Here is a 20609-nt window from a genome sequence, read left to right as displayed (position 1 = left end):
TATGGCCTGGAAAGACACTCCCAAAATTGTTACTGTAGTCTGTATCAAATACTCACTTGGCCAAGGTGAGCCCCCAGAGAGACACCAAGATGATCTGAGCCCTCAGAAACACAGCCACCCACTGCTTTTCTGTCCCCATTTCTGTGCCTTTCTCTGTGCTGCTTCTCCTCCCTAAAACGTGATCCTGTCCCTCCCTTAGTCTCAGCACATCCCTTGGTGAGGAAGACTTTTCCCATTGTACGATGACCTCAAAACCCTGAGGATCTTTCCTTTCTTTTAGCCCTTGTTTGAATTTTTTTTTTTTTTTTATTTCCAGCGTAACAGTATTCATTATTTTTGCACCACACCCCGTGCTCCATGCAATCCGTGCCCTCTATAATACCCACCACCTGGTACCCCAACCTCCCACCCCCCGTCCCTTCAAAACCCTCAGATTGTTTTTCAGAGTCCATAGTCTCTCATGGTTCACCTCCCCTTCCAATTTCCCCCAACTCCCTTCTCCACTCTAAGTCCCCATGTCCTCCATGTCCTTGTTTGAATTTTTATGTATGTTTAGAAACTTGTGAATTGGTCCTGAAACTGGAAAGGACCTCATGTCCTCATCTGATCAGGTTCCATGTCTTCTGTTGGGAAGAAAATGGCGATTTATACTCAGGGAGGGCACCATACCCTGGGGTGGTTGAGAAAAAGGTGTGAACCTACAAAGTTAGTTGGTGTGAAAGCTTGAGTTAGAACCCAAGCCTTCTGCCTGCAAATTCTGTGCATCTGTCTTTAGCTGGAAATTAAGTGCTATTAGGTCTTGTATACTGTGATAGTAATAGCTTACATTTCAACAATTCCTTAGTGTTAACAACTCTTGAGATAGGCGTAAAGACTTAGAGCGTCTGGTTAAGAGAATTGTTTGAGGCCATAGGACTAGGATGCTAAGAAAAGTCATTCAGTGGGATGATGGGAAAACTAAAGTATATATGCGATTTCTCCATCCTGCCCCTTCTGAAGAGGAGGAGGAGTGCAGGCCTACGGAGGATAGAAATTGTTACCCGTGAGGAGACAAGCTTTACTGCCTAGGAGACTGTGTGCACAGGTGAGAAGCAGAGACCTTGAGTGTGCTGTGCCTGATGGGACAGTGCTGGGAAGCAAGGGGGAGCTGTGTTGGGGGAAGGGAGGATTTTCCCAGAACTTTTGGGAGGAGGGGCATGGGGTTAGCTGTGGCTTTATGAGTAGGAGTGATTGTTCAAGCCTAGTGTGTCCAGTTTGTGATAGTCCCTGAGAGGGTGAGGAGAAAGAAGGTTGAAACATCACCACTACTGAGAGGGATGAGGAAAGAAAGGGAGAATGGTGGTAAGGAGCTACCTATATATATATTTCTTTCAGTTTCTTTTTTGGGGAAGAGGATGCTAACTTGAGAGAATAGCAGGGTCAAATTAGAGAGCCTTAAGGATTGTGTCCAAAATTCTGATGTCTCTGTGGGGAGTTGGGTTGGGCCTGGCTAGGGCATGGGTGGGAAGGTCAGGAATTCGGTTCAGGTCCTGGGGTGGGGCAGGCAATGCTCCTATAGAGAGTTAGTCCCACAGGAGGTAGCCTGGGGCAATGCCTCAGCACAGCGTGGGCCAGAGACCCTTGAGGGCCACTCAGGGAAGCCAAGCTCTCTAGCCATTCTAAGGGCGGGACCAGGGCCAAGAACCAAGACCAGACTGTGGTCCAGAGCAATGGGAACCAGCCTGGAGGGAAGTGAGGAGGGTCGTAGGAGCTTGCTGGGCATGGCATCAAAGGAAGGGTTTATTATACAGGTTCTCTAAAGTTACCAATAGGAAAAAAGTGCATCAGATTTTAAAAAGTTATGCCTTCAAGAAATTTGTTTATTTTTTGTAAAAACAAATAATTTCTTTTTTTGATTCTAAGTTTCTTTGAACTCTAGGCTTTTGCACAATCATTAATTCAACAATTTGTTGAGAATATACTATGAGGCAGTGTTGCCTGGGTGACTCAGTTGGTTGAGCATCTGCCTTCGGCTCATGTCATGATGTAGGGGAGGTCCTGGAATAGAGTCCCAGTTGGGCTCCCTGCTCAATGGGGAGTCTGCTTCTCCCTTTCCCTCTGCCTCTCTCCCTGCCCCCCTCCTGCGTAGGGTTCCCCCCATGCTCCCCTCAGTGTGTGCTCTCTCTCAATCTCTCAAATAAGTAAATAAAATCTTAAAAAAATTTTATTAATCTTAAAAAAAGATTTTATTTACTTATTTGAGAGAAAGAGCAAGTAAGAGAGCATGAGAAGGTAGAAGGTCAGAGGGAGAAGCAGACTCCCTGCAGGGCTGGGAGCCCAATGCAGAACTCGATCCCAGGATCCCAGGATCATGACCTGAGCTGAAGGCAGTTGCTTAACCGACTGAGCTACCCAGGCATCCCAAATAGATAAAATCTTAAAAAAATATATAGTATGAGGCAGATGTTATAAAGGTATGCTCTCTCTTTGCAAGTTTGGAGGAAACAGACATTCAGATAATCCAAGCTTTAAAAAATATTTTTCTATATATTTAAATTTCCTACATGTATTGCTTTTCAGATCTAGGGGTAAAAGCAAGGTGGTTATTTTTAAAAAATATTAATTCTATTGCTTTCTTATTACCTCTTTCAAATGAGAACAGCATTCTGGAGACTTTTAAGTTTTGTGTAGAAATTTTGTTTTAGTGGACACCCACCAAATGTGCTGAGTTTCTACTTTTGATTAAATTCTTGGAGACCTTGATAAATATTCATTGACCCTGGAAGCTAAGTTTCTAATTTTTTTAAAGCTGAGTAATATATTCTAGAAATACTGGTTTGAACACCTCTCTCTCCATGGTTTTTTAGTTACAACAGCTCAAACAAACTGGATTTAAAATGATTAAAAGTAAATGGCATTTTTTTCAGATTTTTATTTAAATTCCAGTTAGTTAAAATTGATTTCAGGAGTAGAACTCAGTGATTCATCACTTACACACAACAGCCAGTGCTCATCACAAGTGCCCTCCTTAATCCCCATCACCCATCTAGCCCATCCCCTGCCCACCTCCCTCCATCAAACCTCACTTTGTTCTCTACCATTAAGAGTCTCTTATGGTTTGAGGGTGCCTGGGTGGCTTAGTGGGTTGGGCTGCTGCCTTCAGCTAGGGTCGTGAACTTGGGGTCTTGGGATCGAGCCCCGCATCGGACTCTCTGCTCAGCAGGGAGCCTGCTTCCCCCTCTCTCTCTGCCTGCCTCTCTGCCTACTTGTGATCTCTCTCTGTCAAATAAATAAATAAAATCTTTAAAAAAATCTCTTATGGTTTGATTAAATACCCTCAATTTGAAGAATCCATATTAATGGAAAACTTTTGAGTACAAAGTTGGTAGGAAACTCAAGGATGGGAGGGGGTTGGGGGCCAGGAGCCCTGCAGAGCTGATGACAACTTGGGTCTTTCACACTCTTTCTGACTAGAGGAGAGCGGGCTTGCGTATGATGACCCTTCCTTTGAACGTCCCAAGTGAATCAGATGGAATAGGTCTACACTCCACTTTAGTGAATAGATTGCGTAAGTAGAGAGCCCTTTGAATCAGGGAAACTCTTCCTGTGGTTATAGGTCTTTAAGAGTATCACCTTATACCTGTCAGAATGGCTAAAGTTAACAACATTAGAAATAGAGGTGTTGGCACAGATGTGGAGAAAGGAAACCCCTCTTGCACTGTTGGTGGGACTGCAAACTGGTGCAGCTGCTGTGGAAAACAGTATGGAGCTTCCTCAAAAAGTTAATAATAGAACTACCCTGCCATCCAGCAATCGCACTGTGTGGTATTTACCCAAAGAATGGAAAAATACTAATGCAAAGTGATACAGGCACCCTGATGATTCTAGCAGCATTATCTATAATAGCCAAATTATGAAAACAGCCCAAATGCCCAACGATGGATGCGTGGGTAAAGAAGATGTAGCATGCATCTACATTTATACACACACAAGTCTTCCCTGCAACAGCATGGAGCTAGAGAGTATCAGGTTAATCAGAGAAGACAAATACCATATAATTTCACTCATATGTGGAATATAAGAAACAAAAGAAATAAGCAAAGGGTAAAAAGAGAGAGAGAGGCTAACTAAGAAACAGACTCTTAACTACAGAGAACAAACTGAGGGTTAGCAGAAAAGGACAGGTAGGGGATAGGTTATGTAGGCGGAGGGTATTAAAGAGTGCACCTGTTGGGATGAGCACTAGGTGATGTATGTAAATGAGAATCACCATATTGTACATGTGTAACTAATATTACACTATGTGTTAACTAAATGGAATTTAAAGAAAACCTTAAAAAAAAAAAAAGAATATTGCAGTTGGACACTGGGGCCTGCTCTGAACTCAATGAAATGAAATGGCCTTGAGAGGTTCCCGCCCTGACACTTGCCCTATCACTTTTTGTAGCATATGCGCAGAGCCATCTGTGTGGCCAACTCTCCTTATATGGCACCTGGAAGGAAGAAGACACTCCTGGCCCTGGATTCCCTTGCATACAGTTAGTTGGCTTTTCCTCCTGAATGTCTAGAAAGCCAACACACTTGCTTACAGAAACCTAGGCTATTTTTTTAAAAATATTTATTTCTTTTCAGCATAACAGTATTCATTGTTTTTGCACCACACCTAGTGCTCCATGTAATCCGTGCCCTCCCTAATACCCATCACCTGGTTCCCCCAACCTCCCCCCCGCCCCGCCCCTTCAAAACCCTCAGATTGTTTTTCAGAGTCCATAGTCTCTCATGAAACCTAGGCTATTTTAACTGCAAATCTTACATTGCTTGAGGCCAAACATTAACAGCTCTCACCCCCGCCCCCTCATACCACCACCTCTACTAACATATTTCCGAGATCTTTATGTAAAGGAGTGGAGGGAAGGTGATTCACTTTACACAAATTCAATTTACAGACTACATTGTCAGAAATCTCTTGTCTATTTCTTATTCATGTTTGTGCCCTGAAATGGATTGTTTTCCTCTAGAAGCATGGGTACCTTCCAGTGTTCAAGGTAGGGTGGATTGTTCTGATGACCATCCTGAGTTCTTGTCTTGAGCTGAGACATCAAAGCCTTAATGTAATATATAACCTTGCCACTTGGAGATCAGATTATGCTATTTTCTTATGAGTGATGGCTGTCACTCACCAGCTCCTTGGCAGACATAAGGATCCCAGTTTCCTACTGTGAATTTGGTTTCAACTTCATTCAGTGTCTAAAATCTCTTCCAAATTAAGACTGTTCGAAAAATTCCCTTTCTTTATGCTTCCTGTAATTTTTGCCCATGGGCAAGGAATAATGCTTAAATACAGTATTCTAAGAAGACCCATGTTGCACTGAAATGATTTCTTTTTAAACAATTCACAAACTATAAAATTTACCCTTTTAAATTGAGTTTTAACCACAGTTCACTGTCTTTAGTATATATTCTCAAGGTTGTGCAACTGTCACCACTAATTTCAGAACACTTTCTTTACCTCCCAAAGAAGGCTTATACCCATTAGCAGTCATTCTCCATTCTCCCCTCCCCCAAGCCCTGTCAACCATGAATATACCTTTTGTCTCCATGAAACTTAGGTTAATTTTATATCTATAATTCTGAGCAAAAAATAGCTGATAGATAGCTGAAATCAGTTTTGGGCTAAGTTCCTATGCATAACAACATTTTAGATAAAGAAATAAGGTTATTATTAGCAAGTGCTAAAAGTAAAAAAAAAAAAAAAAGGGTGAGAATTTGATTATCAAACTTTACCAAGTAGAGTCACAATAGAATGGTGTATTTATGGCAGAGAGAAAGAATCCATATTTTATGTTATAATTCTTGCAATTTATTTTTCAGTTCATGGAATAATGCACTAGAAGCTCATCAGTTTGGATTGAATGAATTAAAAACCCTTTATAATTTAACAGGATTGGGATGAGCTGAATATTACTTACCAACGTGGAAGATAAGGTTTGCCAAGTAATTTATAGTTTAAACAACTATAAAGGTTGTTGAAACTATAGGTTATCTTATTAAAGAGAACCAACTATTTTGGCATTTTTAGAAGAAACTATGTACATTCTAGTAACAACTGAGCTCATAGTCAAATATCATATCTTTTTTTTATTGAGGCATAATTGATATACATTATGTTAGTTTCAGGTGTACAACAAAATGATTTGCTATTTGTATATATTGTGAGATGATTAACACAGTCTTATTCACATCTGTCACTATACATAGTTACAGCATTTTTTTTCTTGTGATGAGAATTTTCAAAATTTACTCTCTTGGAAACCTTCAGAGATTAATATAGTATTATTACCTATGGTCCCCATGCTGTACATGACTTTCCCATAACTTGTGTATTTTATAACTGGAAGTGTGTGCCTCTTAATTCCCTTCACATTTTACCCATCCCCAACCCCCTGCCTCTGGCAACCACCAATCTGTCTCTGTATCTGTGAGCTTGGTTTTCATATTTTGGTTTTGTTTTTTAGATTTCATATAAAGAAGATCATATGGCATTCATCTTTCACTGTCTGACATTTCACATAACATAATGTACTCTAAGTCCATGCATGTTGTTGCAAGTGAGAAGATTTCATTCTTTTTTATGGTTGCCTAATATCCCATTGTGTATATATATATAAAACACATTTTCTTTATTTATTCATCTGCTGATGGACACTTAGGTTGCTTCCATATCCTGGCTATTATAAACAATGCTGCAATGAACATGGGGGAGTCCATATACTTTTTCAAGTTATTGTTTTAATTTTCTTTGGATAAACCCACAAGTGGAACTGCTGGATCATATAGTAGTTCTATTTTTAATTTTATTAAGAGCCTCCCTACTGTTTGCCACAGTGGCTGTACAAGTTTGCATTCCGACCCACAGTTCATGAGGGTTCCCTTTTCTCCACATCTTCACTCGTATTTATTATTTTTTGTCTGTTTGATAATAACTATTCTGACAGGTGTGAGGTGGTATCTTACTGTGGTTTTGATCTGCATTTCCTTTGATAATGAGTGATGTTGAGTCAAATGTCTTATCTCTTAATTCAGCAAGTCCCTAGTTTGGCAAGTCTTGGCTTGACAACAAGCTGTGAGTTGTTAATTTTTGTATTGTTGTAACAATTCAGGTAACCCATTCATTTGGCAACCCATTAACTTGAGCATGAACCATCCAATCAAAGCATAAGGGATAAGAACAGAGGGAGACAAAGTCATCTCTAACGAGATGGAATTGTTCCCAGAGCAACCAAATCTGACTGGAACTTGATTTAAGCTGTTAACATAGGTGAAGAGAAAAACGTCCTTCAGCAGAAGGGATAGTTGGCCATGGAAGCAAGGAAAAGGGAAATTCTCAGAGGCCATGGTTGGCTGTGTCATTCAAGACCTGTCTAGAGGTTTTGTGAGTTCAAGGACACAGCCTGTCCTGTCTCAGTGGAGGTGGGTGCAGCAGAGCCTGAAGCCATCCAGCATCTGAGTCAGGAGCCAACTCCCCAGGCTTACTTCCACGCTTACCAAGCAGACTTCTTCCTAATTATAATCTGGGCTTCTTTGCAGATTTTATGTATAGGGGGAGAAAGCCTGGCCAATCACTTCAGAATTTTGGCAGATATATTTCTCATTATAAATACTTGGTTTATGAACTATTTCATATTGTGGATAAATGTTAACTTACATCTCTGTGTTGGGATCAACCACACTCCCAAGGCCCCTGGAGCTCTAGACCTTGACAGTCACATGGACTTTCTGAGCTGATAGGACAGAGAGCTAGACTCTGGACCCTGGGCATCATCTTGTCGCTGACAGTGACTCCATGGCTCCCCTTTAGATTTAAATGATTCTTAAAAGAGATCAGGACACATTTTTCAAAAGTAAGAATATTTATTCACCAGTTTTATCTTATTTTTATGTACATTGTCTCCTCAAGTTTAGCAAATATGTTTACTACCATTTGGCAGGTGGAGAAGTTGAGAAAGAAGATTGTCCAGGGCCAATTAATTAAATGCTCTGCTAATTTAAAGCTCTTGAAATTCATTTTGCATTTAAACTTTTTCAAATTACTGAGAAGGATTCTTGGTATTGAGCTCAATAAAAGTAAATAATTGAGAGTGTGAATTCAGGTTAGTGTTTTGGGTTAATTTTCTTTACTTGAAGCCTAGTTTATTTTAGAACTGATTTAATTTTGGCCTTGTTTTCTTTCCACCTGGAATGAGTACTTAGTGTGAAACTTTTGTTGGAGTTCCAGAGAAAATTCTGCTGGAACACTGAGGAATGAGTTTGGTATTTCGGATCAAGGGCGGTAAATAGATGTTAGCTCAGTGTCCCTATAGTCTGCTTGTTGGAATTTAACCAAAGGAAATAATTCAAAGGAGGAAAGAAAAAATATATAAAATGTTCATTGTAGCATTGTTGCCAGTATAAGACAAATCTTTTTTTTTTGGATAAAGATTTTTATTTATTTATTTGACAGAGATCACAAGTAGACAGAGAGGCAGAGAGAGAGAGAGAGAGAGAGAGAGGAAGGGAAACAGGCTCCCTGCTGAGCAGAGAGCCCAATGTGGGGCTCTATCCTAGGACCCTGGGATCATGACCTGAGCCGAAGGCAGAGGCTTAAACCCACTGAGCCACCCAGGCTCTCCAGTATAAAACAAATCTTAGATCATTTAGAGGTCTAATAACATGGCCAAGTAAATTATGACAGATCCCATGGGTTATTGAAGAGCTGTAAGTCAACTATGAACACCGTATAGTGACATAGAAATATGGAAGAATGCTTACAAAATATTTTAAGATAAAAAAATGCAGGGGTGCCTGGGTGGCTCAGTGGGTTGAGCCTCTGTCTTCAGCTCAGGCCATGATCCCAGGGTCCTGGGAAGGAGCCCCGCACCAGGCTCTCTGCTTAGCAGGAAGCCTGCCTCTCTGCCTACTTGTGATCTCTCTCTCTCTGTCAAATAAATAAATGAAATCTTTGAAAAAAAAATGCGGAACACTTGTGTGCCTTATGTCACAACTGGGCAAAAACAAATACAAATGTATAGAGAATGGACAGAATGCACAGAAATATGAAGATAAGTGTATTAGGGATAGGTCCCTTGAAAAAAATTTCCTTTCATGCTATATTACATGTAAAAATAATTTAATTTTGATAAAAATATCAAAATTATAAGGCAGCGAGAGTGTCATTGAGGTATTTCATGATGATCTCCTTCTGGATATGTTCAGGTAACATTTTCTTTTTTTTTTTTTTTAAAGATTTTATTTATTTATTTGACAGACAGAGATCACAAGTAGGCAGAGAGGCAGGCAGAGAGAGAGGAGGAAGCAGGCTCCCTGCTGAGCAGAGCGCCCGATGTGGGGCTCGATCCCAGGACCCTGAGATCATGACCTGAGCCGAAGGCAGCGGCTTAACCCACTGAGCCACCCAGGCGCCCCCAGGTAACATTTTCTTTACACTGGAATTATTTGGTTTTGGCAACATTCTTCTAGAATAAATAAATACCCAGTTCTTATTCCTTTCAAAACTATTTTCAGGACACTCTATGCATTAAAATTTGTAAGTTTGTAATAAAAACTTTCTTAAGGGCTATATTTGGTTACAGCATAATACTGTGTGGTGTGATGTCTGGCACACTGATCTAAACCCAGGGTCCAAGGTCCCCATCATCACTCTGCCAACTCATCAGCCCAGTGAGCTTGAAGAGAACTTAACATCTGTAGGCTTTGTGCTTTCCTGTGCCTGATGACCTTCTCAGACTCTGCTCTCTCAAAACCCTCTTTCACATTATAGTAAGTAATCTTTGAATATAAATTTTATGGTCAAATTTATATTTCCAAATTCTGTGTTTGGTGAGATAACATGGCTGAGTTCTGAAACTAGTCTTAATTTTTCTTTCTTCTTTCTTTTTTTTTAAGATTTTATTTATTTATTTGATAGAAGACACAGCGAGAGTGGGAACACAAGCAGGGAGAGTGGGAGAGGGAGAAGCAGGCTTCCTCCTGAGCAAGAAGCCCAATGTGGGGCTTGATCCTAGGACTGTAAGGTCATGACCTGAGCTGAAGGCACACGCTTAACGACTGAGCCACCCAGGTACCCCTTGATATTTCTTGACAAGCTTAATGGAGTCCTAACTCTGGAAGACTTTCCTAAAAGAGCCAGACTCAAATCCTAACCTTTCCAACATTTCACCTTCCCACTTGATCCTTTGGGAGGTTTCATTCTGGTGTTCAAAGCAAGGGTTTCCCATGTTCTGGCACTTGTACCACTCTGATCTCCAGTGAGATGTTTTTCCAGTTTAAGTGTACCTCAACCTCCCCTGGAGGGCTTGTTAAAACACAGATTGTCAAGCTCCTGATTCAATTTATGATTCAGAAAGTCAGGGGTCAGACCTGACTGAATAGTGAGTTCTAGGTGATGGTAATTACACTGGACCAGGGAGCATACTCGGGGAGCCACTGCTCTAGAGAAATAAGTGTGTAGCAACACGGGGAAGCCTCTAGAAGAATGGGCATGTTGTTCTTGCAGCACTGTGAGAAACTGCAAACTATTAGGACCCATATAAAGAGCTATCAGTGGGTGAATGGCTCCAACTATTCATTCTAGGGAACATTATACAGCAGGGAAAAAGAGTGAGGTAGATTAGCTCTGGCATCAGATGGTGTTTGAAAACAGTGCTTCAGCTGGGAAGAAAATGGAGAATCTGCATTATGATTTAAGTTTAATATATGAGAATCATTTTATTTACTGGTAAAAATCACTTTGTAAAGGGGAGAATGACTTTGGCTATGCTCCTGGTTTAAGGTGGATCTGCACTCGTTGAGTTTGTTGGAACCAGATCCATGAAGTCAGAGTCCATGAGCAAATTATCAGGAGGCCAGGGGAGACCATTTGTACAACACACACTCTGACAAATGTCTTTTTTTTTTTTTAAACAAGCATTCATGATCTCAAGGTTGTAAGTCAAAATCCTTGGCTTTATTAAAGTTCTTTGCCTTTATAACAAACAGAATAAAAATTTAAAATGTGTGCTGTCAAGATGCAAGGTAATTACAGGTTTATTTAACCTTTATGATAACTGGTATTTAAATATTTACCTTCTTTCTGTCTTACCTATCAGAACAAAGGCTAATTGTTAAATCGCTGCATTTCCTTCAGAAAGCACTTTCCTCTGAAGTCTCCTGATATAGAAGCTGATGGCTTCTTGTCTCAACTTAATTTTGGTCAAGGGTAATCTAATATATTTGGAGCTATAAATTTTTAAAAAGATTTTGTTTATTTATTAGAGAGAGAGAGAGAGCATGAGTGGCGGTGGAGGGAGGGCAGAGGCGGCGGGAGAAGCAGACTCCCCGCTGAGCAGGGAGCCCAGCTGAGGCTCAATTCCAGGATCCTGGGATCATGCCTTGAGCCAAAGGCCGATGCTTAACCCACTGAACCATGCAGGTGTCCCAGGGCTATAATTTTTAACTCTACATTGACCACAAGCTGTGTGACTATGGAAAGTTTTTTTTTTTTTCTTACTTCTCTGTGCTTCCATTTCCCTCTCTGTGAAATAACAAGAATACCTACTGGGAAAGGATGCCAAGGATTAAATCAGATAATTTGTGTCAGTATTTGAAACAATATTTGGCACACAGCCTCAAAGGCATAGTCCATGAAAGTTCGTGAAAAAGATTGGGAGGGAGACAAACCATAAGTGACTCTTAATCTCACAAAACAAACTGAGGGTTGCTGGGGGAAGGGGGGTTGGGAGAAGGGGGGTGGGGTTATGGACATTGGGGAGGGTATGTGCTTTGGTGAGTGCTGTGAAGTGTGTAAACCTGGTGATTCACAGACCTGTACCCCTGGGGATAAAAATTTATGTTTATAAAAAATAAAAAATTAAAAAAAAAAGAAAAAAAAATAAATGTGGGAAGGTGTGGGAGTGAGTGGGGAGTAAACAAATAAGGCAATTAAAAAAATCAAATTATAGAAAAATGTATACAGTATGACACCATATATGTAAACAAAGTTCCAAGCAGTTCTGAATGCTTTTCCCAGATACATCTACGTGCAAGTAGACAAAGAGCAAGATCTAGAAGAATATATTGCAAACCGATATCAGTGATTACCTTTAGAGGGAGGAGGAAGGGACTACATTAATTTGGGACATGGTCAAAGAGGACTTAAGCCTTATCAGTAGTGTTATTTTTATTATTTTATTCATTTATTTATTTGAGAAAGAGAGAGAGCGCGCACGAGCACAAATGAGGGGAAAGGGAGAGGGAGAAGCAGGCTCCCTGCTGAACAGGGAGCAAGACACAGGGCTCAGTCCCAGGACCCTGAGATCATGACCTGAGCCGAAGGCAGATGCTTAACTCACTTAGCCACCTAGGTGCCCCATGTTATTTTTACTTTTACATGATGGATTTATTTAGTAATACTTATAGTTATTTCTTGTACTTACTAAGACCACCTATTTGTCTCAGAGGAATTCACCTCATGGGTTGATTAAAGGTAACCAAGATAACATTTTGAAGTCAAAGTGAAAAAAATGAAGAATTATTACATATAAATATATTCTTACCTTAATAAAACTGAAATTGTGTTCTTTTTTTTATTTTGGGTAATAGTTCAGACTGTCGTTGACATTTAATTATTTATTTTAATTGTGAATGAGAAATGCCAATCTGATCTTGTTTGTTTTGACCTCTGCATTCTTTTTCCTCCTTTAAAACTGTTTTTAATTCTTTAATTTCTAAAAAGCGTATTTTCCACTCCCCAGGTAAATTGTTTTTTTCTGACTAGTTTGGCAGAAGTGACATCACGTCGTTTTCCTTTGGTGCTGTATTTATTCCCAGCCGGGCTCAATCTGTGTGAGTCAACACTGTCTCTTTTACAGCTTTTTAATAGTTTATGTCAATTTGTTGAATTATGAAAGGCACGTTTGGTCTACTAATGAATTATGCATCAATCAGTTTTCATCTTGTCCGTTAATATTTAAAGATATATTAGAGAATTCTCAGTTACAGACCATAGACCTGCAACTGAAATAATGTACTCTCTCTTCTACTCTATCCAAGCAGAACAAACTTTACGCTGATGAAAGATATGATACGTCTAAGAATCACAGTAGGGATAAACCATTGATTAGGTAACTAGTTTATGAGAAACAGCCAAGAGGTGGGAGAGGCTACACGTGGACTGGGGAACTTTAAAATAGTGGCCCCCAGCTTTAATTTTGTCTCAGAATCACTAAAAAAAACCTCTTAAAATGCAGACTCTTGGATGTCACTCCCAGATAAAATGGGTCAGGGGCTCCGAGGTAGGTGGACTGCAGGGCATACACTGAGAAGCATTGCTGGGGCCTCATGGTGAGTTCCCTGCTGCTGGGAAATGCTGTGAAGAGCTGCCCTTGTCCTAAGTCTATCCTTTTTTTTTTTTTCATCTTCCCAGAGATGAGGCAAAAAAGCCATACGGTGCCCTGAGGAATGACATTTGGCTTACTAGGTACTGGGAGACTTTGGAATGGGTGGTTAACATATCTTTGGGTTAAGACTCTTTGCGCACCCTTGAAAAATTAAAAAAAGAACAGGGCAAGTTGGTCAGTAGACTGACTCCTTGTTTTCTTACATGCTCATACCAGGTAGGGGGTCCCCACTAGGACCTACAGCCCTTTATGTACTCAGTAAGGTGACCTTTTCTCAGATCTTCCTTTGCAGCAAAATGTACCTGGCCTGATTCTCAGAAGACAAGTTCAAAAGATTCCTGGAGGCACCTGGAAGCCTAGCGATGTCCCTCAAATCCCAATATATGTGCTAAGAGTGTCTATACAAAGAGCCCTCTCCAAGATGGTTGCCCTGACCTGCTCCCTGGGCTGTAATTTTCCTCCCCGCCTGCCAAGATCTCACCAAGGCATCTTGCCCTTCACTTCTGTGGTTGCCTGTGATTCTGATTCTCCCCTGCCTCTACCACCCAGAAGCCTACTACATGTACCCAGTACAATGTTTCTACACCGACATGAGGAATTTTGCACAACTCCTTCCTCCCACAGAGAATAAAGAAGACTCCTTTCCCCTAGGAACAATGGTAGGTTAGATCTGGTGAAGTCAGACATAGGAAGAAAATAATTTGAAAAATCACCATTTTTAACCTTATTGACTCTCATGAGAAACTTCCAGGTTTGGTGTTTGCTTGATGAGGCTACTGAGAAAAGTGGGTTCCACATGATAGAAGTATTAGTTCTAGGTTTTTTTTGCATGAGTTTTGATTTTTAAAAAATTCTAGAATCTCTTTTCCTAGGGGAAAGACTCAAGCCACAATCAATGCATACCTTTTGCCACTCTCTGCCCACTTTGCTCTCTTCCTCTTGCTTCTGCAGAGAAGTTGGACACACTGGTGCATGTGAGAAGTAAGTGTGTGGCAGCAAGAGGGGAACCCTTCCCCGCCAAAACCCTCAGCTTGCCAGCCACATGAAGCTCCTCTGTTTCCTTTCCATAGTTGTGTCTCCTGAGGTTGCTGAAATCAGATTCACATTTACCAAGGGAGTGATTTATCTTTCCAGAGTGAGAATGGGATCTCCCTCAAAGTCTGCCTGTCCCAGTAAATTCATGAATACGATGACTTTTTTTTCAAAAATTAACATATAATGTATTATTTGTCCCTGGGCTACAGGTCTGTGAATCATCAGTCTTACATATTTCATAGCACTCACCATATCACATACCCTCCCCAATGTCCATAAGCCAGCCACCCTATCCACCCCACCCCCAGCAACTCTTAGTTTGTTTCCTGAGATTAAGAATCTCTTATGGTTTGTCTCCCTCCCTGGTTCCAGCTCCTTTCATTTTTTTTCCCTCCCTTCCTGCCACAACTCCCCACCCTGCCTCTCAAATTACTAATATCAGAGAGATCATATGATAATTGTCTTTCTCTGAGTGACTTAGTTCATTTAGCATAATACCCTCTATCTAGTTCTATCCACATTGTTGCAAATGGCAAGAATTCTTTTTTTGATGGCTACATAGCATTCCATTGTGTATATATACCACATCTTCTTTATCCATTCATCTGTTGGTGGACATCAAGGTTCTTTCCATAGTTTGGCTATTGTGGACATTGCTACTATAAACTTTGGGGTGCACATTCCCCTTCGGATCACTACATTTGTATCTCTAGGGTAAATACCCAGTAGTGCGATTGTTGGGTCATAGGGTAGCTCTATTTTCAACTTTTTTTTTTTTTTTTTTTTTTTTTTTTTTTTAGTAGATGTGCTGCCTAAGTGAGCACTCTATTTTCAACTTTTTAAGGCACCTCCATACTGTTTCCCAGAGTGGCTGCACCAGCTTGCATTACCACCAACAGTGTAGGAGGGCTCCCCTTCCTCCACATTCTCACCAACATCTGTCATTTCCTAACTTGTTAATTTTAGCCATTCTGACTGGTGTGAGGTGGTATCTCATTGTGGTTTTGATTTGTATTTGTATTTCCCTGATGATGATGATGTTAAACACTTTTTTAATGTGTCTGTTGGCCATTGGATGTCTTCTTTGCAGAAGTGTCTGTTCATGTCTTTTGCCCATTTCTTGATTGGATTATTTGTTCTTTGGATCTTGAGTTTGATAAATTCTTTATAGATTTTAGATATTAGCCCTTTATCTGATATATCTTTTGCAAACACATTCTCCCGGTTGTCTTTTGGTTTTGGTTTTGTTGACTATTTCCTTTGCTGTGTGAAAACTTTTGATCTTGGTGAAGTCCCAGTGCTTCATTTTTGCCCTTGCTTCCCTTGCCTTTGGCGATGTTTCTAGGAAGAAGTTTCTGTGGCTGAGGTTGAAGAGGTTGCTGCCTGTATTCTCCTCAAGGATTTGATGGATTATTGTCTCACATTGAGGTCTTCATCCATTTTGAGTCCATTTTTGTGTGTGGTGTAAGTAAATGGTCTAGTTTCATTCTTCTGCATGTGGCTGTCCAATTTTCCCAACACCATTTGTTGAAAAGACTGTCTTTTTTCCATTGGACATTCTTTCCTGCTTTGTCAAAGATTCATTGACCATAGTGTTGAGGGTCTATTTCTGGGCTCTCTGTTTTGTTCCATTGATCTATGTGTCTGCTTTTGTTCCAGTACCATACTGTCTTGATGATGACAGCTTTGTAATAGAGTTTGAAGTCTGGAATTGTGATGCCGTCAATATTGGTTTTCTTTTTTAACATTCCTCTGGCTATTTGGGGTCTTTCTGGTTCCATATACATTTTAGGTTTATTTGTTCCATTTCTTTGAAAAAGAAATTTTTGATGGTATTTTGATAGGGATTTCAATAAATGTTTAGGTTGCTTTACGTAGCATAGACATTTTCACAATATTTGTTCTTCTGACCCATGAGCATGGAATGTTTTTCCATTTCTTTGTGTCTTCCTCAATTTCTTTCATGAGTACTTTATAGTTTCCTGAGTACAGTTTCTTTGCCTCTTTGGTTAGGTTTATTCTTAGGTATCTTATGGTTTGGGGTGCAATTATAAATGGGATTGATTCCTTAATTTCTCTTTCTTCTGTCTTGCTGTTGGTGTATAGAAATGCAACTGATTTCTGTGACACTTTACTGTGAATTCCTGTATGAGTTCTAGAAGTTTTGGAGTGGGGTCTTTTGGGCTTTTCATGTAAAGTATCATATCATCTGCAAAGAGTGAGAGTTTGACTTCTTTGCTGATTCAGATGCTTTTTATTTCTTTCTGTTGCCTGATTGTTGAGGCTAGGATTTCTAGTGGTGATAGTGGACAGCTCTGCAGTGTTCCTGACCTTAGGGGAAAGGCTCTCAGTTTTTTCCACATTGAGAATGATATTCACTGTGGGTTTTTCATAGATGGCTTTTATGATATTGAGGTATGTACTGTCTATCCCTACACTGTGAAGAGTTTTGATCAAGAAAGGATGCTGAACTTTGTCAAATGCTTTTTTTTTTTTTGGACAAATGGTTTTTCAGCATCTATTGAGAGGATCATATGGTTCTTTTTCTTTCTTTTATTAATGTATTGTATCACATTGATTGATTTGTGGATGCTGAACCAACCTTGCAGCCCAGGAAAAAATCCCACTTGGTTGTTGTGAATAATCCTGTCATGTACTGTTGGGTCCTATTGGCTAGTATTTTGGTGAGAGTTTTTGCATCTGTGTTCATCAATGATATTAGTCTGTATTTCTCCTTTTTGTTGGTGTCTTTGTCTGGTTTTGGAACCAAGGTAATGCTGGTCTCATAAAATGAGTTTGGAAGTTTTCCTTCCATTTCTATTTTTTTGGAACAGTCTCAGGAGAATAGGTATTAATTCTTATTTAAATATTTGGTAGAATTCCCCTGGGAGGCCATCTGGTCCTGGGCTCTGTTTTTGGGAGATTTTTGATGACTGCTTCAATCTCCTTACTGGTTATGGGTCTGTTCAGGTTTTCTATTTCTTCCTGGTTCAGTTTTGGTAATTTATATGTCTCCAGGAATGCATCCATTTCTTCCAGATTGTCAAATTTGCTGTTGTATAGTTGCTCATAATATGTTTTTATAATTGTTTGTATTTCTTTGGTGTTGGTTGTGATCACTCCTCTTTAGGGTCTTTTCTTTTTGATAAGTCTGGCCAGGGGGTGATCAATCTCCTTAATTCTTTCAAAGAACCAGTTCCTGGTTTTGTTGATTTTTTTCTAATGTTCTTTTGGTTTCTATTTCATTGATTTCTGCTCTGATCTTTATTATTTCCCTTCTCCTGCTGGGCTTAGGCTTTCTTTGCTGTTCTTTATCCAGCTCCTTAAGGTGTAGGGTTAAGTTGTGTACTTGAGACCATTCTTGTTTCTTGAGAAAGGCTTGTGTCACTATTTACTTTCCTCTCAGGACCACCTTTGCTGTGTCCCACAGATTTTGAACAATTGTGTTTTCATTATCATCTGTTTTCATGAATTTTTTCAATTCTTCTTTAATTTCCTGGTTGACCCATTCATTCTTTAATAAGATGTTCTTTAGCCTCCATGTATTTGAGTTCTTTCCAACTTTCCTTTTGTGGTTGGCTTCTAGTTTCAAAGCACTGTGGTCTGAAAATATGCAGGGAATGTTCCTAATTTTTTGGTACCAGTTGAGACCTGATTTGCGACCCAGGATGTGATCTATTCTGGGGAATGTTCCATGTGCACTAGAGAAGAATGCATATTCTGTTGCTTTGGGATGGAATGTTCTGAATATATCTGTGATGTCCATCTGGTCCAGTATGTCATTTAAAGCCTTTATTTCCTTGTTTTTCTTTTGCTTAGATGATCTGTCCATTTCAGTGAGGAAGGTATTAAAGTCCCCTATTATTGTATTATTGTCATTGTGTTTCTTTGATTTTGTTATTAATTGGTTTACTTAATTGGCTGCTCCCATGTTAGGGGCATAGGTATTTAAAATTGTTAGATCTTCTTGTTGGACAGACACTTTAAGTGTGATATAGTGTCCTTCCTCATCTCTTATTATAGTCTTTGGGTTAAAATCCAATTTATCTGATATAAGGATTGCCACCCCAGCTTTCTTTTGATGTCCATTAGCATGGTAAATTGTTTTCCATGCCCTCACTTTAAATCTGGAGGTTTCTTGGGGTCTAAAATTAGTTTCTTGCAGACAGCACGTCTATGGGTCTTGTTTTTTTATCCATTCTGATACCCTGTGTCTTTTGATTGGGGCATTTAGCCCATTTATATTCAGGGTAACTATTGGAAGATATGAATTTAGTGCCATTGTATTGCCTATAAGGTGACTGTTACTGTATATTGTCTCTGTTCCTTTATAGTCTATGTTACTTTCAGGCTCTCTCTTTACTTAGAGGACCCCTTTCAATATTTCCTGTAGGGCTGGTATGGTGTTTGCAAATTCTTTTAGTTTTTACTTGTCCTGGAAGCTTTTTTTCTCTCCTATTTTCAATGACACCCTAGCTGGATATAGTATTCTTGGCTGCATATTTGTCTCATTTAGTGCTCTGAATATATCATGCCAGCCATTTCTGGTTTGCCAGGTCTCTGTGGATAGGTCTGCTGCCAATTTTTTATGTCTACTGATGTATGTTACAGACCTCTTATCCTGAGCTGCTTTCAGGATTATGTCTTTGTCACTGAGACTTGTAAGTTTTACTATTAGATGACAGGGTGTGGACCTGTTTATATTGATTTTGAGGGAGTTTCTCCTTGCCTCCTGGATTTTGATGTTTGTTCCCTTTGCCAAATTAGGGAAATTCTCTGCTATAATTTGTTTCAATATACCTTCTGCCCCCTTCTCTCTTTCTTCTTCTTCTGGAATTCCAAGTATTCTAATATTGTTTCATTTTATGGTATCACTTTATTTCTTGAATTCTCCCCTAATGGTCCAGTAGTTGTTTATCTCTCTTTTTCTCAGTTTCTTTATTCTCCATCATTTGCTCTTCTATACCACTAATTCCTTCTTCTGCCTCATTTATTCTAGCCTCCGTTTTTGATTGCACCTCATTAATAACTTTTTAAATTTCAACTTGGTTAGATTTTCATTCTTTTATTTCTCCAGAAAGGGATTCTCTAGTATCTTCCATGCTTTTTTGAAGCCCAGCTAGCACTTTGATAATCGTCATTCTGAATTCTAGTTCTGACATCTTACTAATGTCCATATTGATTAAGTCCCTAGCCATCAGTACTGCCTCTTGTTCTTTTTCTTGAGGTGAGTTTTTCTGTTTTGTAATTTTATCCAGATAAGAATAGATGAATGAGAGAACAAAATACTAAAAGTGTAGCAATGACCCCAGAAAAATAAACACTAACCAAATCAGAAGAGACCCAAAATGGGGGAGAAGATAGGAGGGGAAAAAAAGGACGAAAAAAAAAATCTCTCTCTATATATATACAATGGTAAATAGAACAGAGGCACACATTTGATTTGGGATGTATTTTGTTCTGTTAGAAGAAAAATGCCTCCTAAAATTTTTAAGAAGGAAAAAAAATATATATATATATACATATATATCTGGGTAAATGCAATGAAGGGATGTAATATGTGTAAAAATGAAAATTAAAAAGATTCTAAAAAATAAAATGTTAAGAAGTTGATTGAAAAAAGAAAAAAAAGGAAAGAATGTGATCAGGCTGGAGACTAGAACAAAGCCATGCGCTAGATTTAGGGTATATTTTGATCTGTTAGAAGAAACTATATCCCAAAATTTTAAAGAAAGAAAAACCTATATGTGTACAAAAAATAAGGTTAAATACAATGGATGGAATATGACTATAACACTGAAAATTTAAAAAGACTTTTAAAAAATAAGATAAAATAATTTAAAAGTGTTAAAATAGGAAAGAGGAAAAATTTTAAAATAGAATAAGAAAAAATAAAATTAAAAAAATTTAACTTTGAAAGACTAAAGGATCATGGGAAAAAAGCATTGAATTCCATGTGTTGCTTTCCCCTAGCTCTGGAGTTTCACAGTTCTCATTGATCAGTGAACTTCATCTTGGTCGGATGTTCTTGCTAATCTTCTGGGGGAGGGGCCTGTTGCTGTGATTCTCAAATGTCTTTGTCCGAGGTGGAATTGCACTGCCCTCGCCAGGGGCCAGGCTAAATAATCTGCTTGGGTTCGCTCTCAGTAGCTTTTGTTCCCT

The sequence above is a fragment of the Mustela erminea genome, chromosome 5, assembly GCF_009829155.1.
Source record: "Mustela erminea isolate mMusErm1 chromosome 5, mMusErm1.Pri, whole genome shotgun sequence".
Taxonomy (NCBI): Eukaryota; Metazoa; Chordata; class Mammalia; order Carnivora; family Mustelidae; genus Mustela; species Mustela erminea.
This window is presented reverse-complemented; position numbering follows the sequence as displayed.